Here is a 4836-nt window from a genome sequence, read left to right as displayed (position 1 = left end):
AAAAAACTGCCACTCAAATTCAGGTCTTTCCACCTTTCTATCTTACCTCCATCCAAAACAGCAAGTCATCCAAAAATAATGTTTGCTTGGGGAATGCATTATTTAATGTATTTGTAGAGGCTTACCCTTCTAATGATGCATTATTTAAGCTAATATTAAATTTATAGCAACTTGTTTTGTCTGCACAAGCACTGATCCCAATGTAACATCGAGAGTCTTCTTGTATGGGAGCTGGGGAACGCTGATTTTTAAATCCCAGAGGACTGACCCAAAAAGGAAATGAAGATATCATCTAGGCCAGGCTTCTCCTCTGGGGAAGTAAATAACCAAACTCTCCAAGGCAGGCAGGCACTTGTGCTTTTATTTTATATTTTTTATTAGAAGTAAACAGAGAACGTTTCTGCTAGACATGAAGACTCTCTGGAGCTCCCTCTATAATCATTTTTAGGTTTCCCGTACTCGAAGCAGAATGGACAAAGGGTTCCTCTGTATGTCTACCTGAAATCTCTCCTGCTGTGCTACAATTCCATTTCCTGGAGGGAATCCATCCAGCCCAGTGTAATGTTGTCCCTCATGTTTCTCAGATCACCAGCTCCCATCCTCGCCCCTCGGGCCAAGTTAGAGTCACGGGTTATAGGCCCAGCAGGGCCATTTTGACGACAGCGTTTCCTTTTCTCTGGGTTTTTTACGAGCTTCCTTGTGACAGGCATATGGTTGGTGAGATCAAAACATTCTGGGGGAAAATTCCACAGGGGCAACTCCTTCCCAAAGTCTGCCCTCTGCAAAAATAAAAAATCATGCTAAATAGCTGAGTTTTATTAACTGGGGAAGCCAGGCTGAGGAAAATGCCCGATAATTAAAAATAATGGCTTCCTTACAAACACAAAATTGTATTAATTTAAAAATTGGTTTCTCTATCACTGAATTCCTACTGAGCCGACTGGGAAGGGAATTATGCTGATCCTGGCGGTGAAAATAATTCAAAATAACTTTTATGTTCTCCAAGAAGCCTCAAGGTTAATTTAAATATTGCTAGATGGGTAATTTAATTTGGAATAAGAAAACAGCGTGGCTAAATGAAAGCTCCTACACCTTCCAAACTGGGGGGTGGCAGGTACCCACGAAGGGCCAAGCTTGTGTAGTGGCCCCTCCCGCATCTCACACCCCAGAGCTGGGGTACCTCCTCTTTATAAATGGCCCCCTCATAATTAAGGATATTTGATTAGATTACACAACTGGTCTGAACTCCTTGGCTCAAACTTCCAGTGAATTTATCAGATTTAATTATTAGGAGGTTTGGGCATTCTAATAGAAATTTCACGTTTCAAAAGTTAACTTGAACCAGAGCTATCATCAAATCCCATTCCCAGGGACATGGTAAATTAGCCAGTAAAAAACCCACCCCAAATTATCAATGGCTAATGGTCAGTGCCTATCATTACTTCCTGACGGTTGGTGCACCTGGTCCAGGGGCCAGGGGCTTGTGAGCTCTCAGTAACAGCAGCCCACCCAAATAGTGGCCATCAGAGACTGGGAGGTCTCTTCTCTGCTTACCAGTGTTTAGTTCTTGCTCTGACCTTGCCCCTTATACACTCATATAGTTGTTATAATGATAGTCATGATTTTATAGATATATGATTTGCAGGTTGGTCTTTGTTAATAAATACCTATAGATGTACATATACGAGGGCTGTCTGGACTGTCTCTGGCCATGTAATTATGAAAAATAGAGAAATGCATGGTTGGGTACTTTCTGGACAGCCCTGGTGTACACACATATAGTTATACTTTGGTTATATACGTGATTTACCTATTGGTAAACATGTATGGTGGTTGTATTTGTTGATTTGCTAGGTAGCTGAAGATACATAGTGGGTATTTTCACCAAGACTACGTGTCCGAATCACCTAAGGAGCTTTTATTTTCCTTTAAATTTCAGGTTAATGTGAGGGTACAGATGACCAAATCACAGTATTTGAACCTGTTAGGTAGAGTCCCTCTTGTAGCTATGTCCTGCACCCAAAAGGTGTGACATATACTCCTACACTGTGCCCACTCAGTGGGAGCACCCCAAACCCCCTCCCCCCAACATGATTTGAAATGAGTTTTTCTCCTATGTGGGTGTGAGTTAGATCCTCAACTGGCTTCATATTAATATTGAGTCCATTGGACCCTTGCTTTTCCATTCTTGTGATACTGCACCAAGAAGAATGTGTTTCATCTCCAACACCTAGGGAGCTTTGAAAAATCAACCAGCACCCATCCCCTATTCCCTAAGGAGCTTGATCAAGCAGGTGCAGTCAGCCCAGCAGGATTGCTTTGTGAGAGCATCCGAGGTGGTTCAGAATTGCACACTTGGTGGAGACCCACTGGTTCTAGAGGCGACAAAGCCTAGAAGTGAAGACAGCAAGCTCTGGGCTGGGATCGGCTCTGTCCCTTAGCATCTGCGTACCCTTAAGCACGTCACTTTAACCTGCCTACACCTCATGTGTAAAGTGGGGGGGATAGCAGTGCTTGCCCACACGGGCTGACAACATCCCCAAGCCCACTCAGGATCATCACTGTTGCTGTTGTTATTTGCCCTCATACACTGGAGCAGGCATCAGCCTGGTATTAGTGGAAATTTCATGTTCAATAATTAATAGCTGCATCGGGGCCTGTATGGTATAGCAAAGAAAAGCAAACGCGGGGGGTAGGGGGGAGGTAAAGGAAAGGAAAAAGGAGGGCAGGAGCAGGCTGGTGAGGGAATAGGAGGTAAGCAGACGTGGTGGGGAGCATGGGAATCCTGAAAACCCTTCCTCACTGTCGCCACATCATTCCCCCGCCTAGTAAAATGTTAGAGGGATATTGAACTGAAATTCTGAAACCCGTAAGTTTGAGCGTCTTCGTGGCCTTCTCTAGATGTCCCAAATGAAGCAACACAATACAGCTGAGTCTGTTTCTAGAGGATGTGATCTTTCCAACCCTTCTGTGCTTTGCTCTGAAAATGACGACTCATCCCCAGGGATTCTGACAGCGTTCAGTTTGGGACCGGTTTTTAACAAATCCTACCACTCATCGTTTGCTTTCTTGACTTTTCTACCCAATGGCTGTCAGTTTTTTAATATGAATTTTCCACCTGAAGTTGAGTTTTCTCATAATCCCAAGAACTCAGCACCTTTATTCCCATCTCTGTGCTTTGATGCCTTTTCTTTTCCCATTGTTCTATAACAACTGTTCTGTTCTATTCTCTCTGGGAAGACTCCATGGAAACAGTCGTGGTTTGAAAACTCAAATCCCACCTCTGCCACTTGTCTACCTATATGACCCCTCTGAGCTCAATTGCCCTTATATAAAACAATCTCTACCTATGTCATGAGAAATAAAACGAGATCTGCTTTGTAAAGTGTCTACCATAGCATCAGGGGTTTGTATCCATTTAGATTAGATTCAAGTGCTTGTTACAGAGACAAGAAATAACAGGGCCTAAAATAGGCTTATTATTTTCTTATGACCTGAAGGGAGCTAGAGGAAAGCAATCCATGGCTGTGGATAAACATAGAAGATACCTAGGTCAAAAGGGGTCTAGACACTTTGTCTATGGTTGAGCCATCGTCCTGGAGGTTTCCATCCTCAGAGTCACCTCATGTTCACAGTGTGAATGCTGGAGCTCCAGCCATCATGTATGCATTTCACCTAGGAAAAGAAGGAAAGCAAGGGTGGCACCTGTGGCTCAAAGAAGTAGGGTGCTGGCCCCATACGCCGTAGGTGGCGGGTTCAAGCCCAGCCCCAGCCAAAAATTGAAAAAAAAAAAAAAAAAAAAAGGAAGGAAAGCAAGATGAACAAATGGTTCCCTACCTGAGCCAGCTTCCTTTAAGGATATTTCCCAGAAAACCTAGCCAACAGCTGCCACTTATATTTTGGCCTCCCCTATCTCCAAAAAAGCTTACCTGGGCACAAAGCTGGTCCCCAGAATTCAAGCGTCTGTGGTATTACAGTTAATCCTTGTCTCCCCCTAAAAGCTGCAATGCAGAGCTCTTGGGGGCTGTGGAAATGCTTCACAGCCCTTCAGCATTTGACACATTTCAGAGCATTGAATGGATATACAACACAGGAAGCAATAAATCCAATGAAACGCATAAGAGGTTAACTGGTTGAAATCTGAATCAGACTTCAACTTCCAGACCAACCACGCTCCTTCATTGCTGTGTGACCTTGAGCAAGTTATGTAACCTCTCTGTTTCAAGCTGTTTCTTATTTGACAAATGGTCTTTGTGAGCATCAACTCAAAGAATGGATGCAAAGTCCTTAATACAATGCCCATAGATATTAGTTTCAGCATATATTAAAGTTATCATTATCATCATTACTATCATTTAGTGCTGCTGAATTATTATGGTAAAGTGAAGAGGTGCAAGATATCTCTGGAGTCTCTTCTTTCTGCCTGTTTACATCTTCCCTTGCCTTCAGCAGCCACCCCAGGGACGTCTGGATTTGCAGTCAATTATGTTGTAAGAGTCTGGGCTGAGTCTGCCTTGTTCCGTTCACTTCCAGACAGCCAGTCCCGGCTAGCTGAACCTCGAGAGTCCCTCTCCTTTGCCCCTCAACAGAGTCTAGTCTCCCACCTCTGCCTTCTGGGACAGGCTTTCTTTTCTGATCAGATCAACTTCTAAATAAATATTAAATCATGCCTGATGTGTTGCTATTCCTTTCGAATCTAAGTAAATCAGTTCTTCCCTTTGTTGGAATTCCCCCAGCCCTACTGAGGTTTCCCCACTGATGTCTTGCGCTCTTGACAGTGGCAAGATTTTTCTCTGGATATTAGAAGCAAAGAAATTCACATAGAAATGAGCCTTC

General features: G+C 43.5%; 1 protein-coding gene across 2 annotated transcripts in view; it reads left to right on the top strand.

Moving 5' to 3' along the window:
- Positions 1-4836, top strand: part of TENM2 (teneurin transmembrane protein 2) — a 945756-nt gene that overhangs the window by 921813 nt on the left and 19107 nt on the right. The gene's annotated exons all lie outside the window — the stretch shown is intronic.

The sequence above is a fragment of the Otolemur garnettii genome, unplaced genomic scaffold (assembly GCF_000181295.1).
Source record: "Otolemur garnettii isolate 467f Iridium unplaced genomic scaffold, OtoGar3 scaffold00003, whole genome shotgun sequence".
In the NCBI taxonomy this organism is placed as follows: Eukaryota; Metazoa; Chordata; class Mammalia; order Primates; family Galagidae; genus Otolemur; species Otolemur garnettii.
This window is presented reverse-complemented; position numbering and strand designations above follow the sequence as displayed.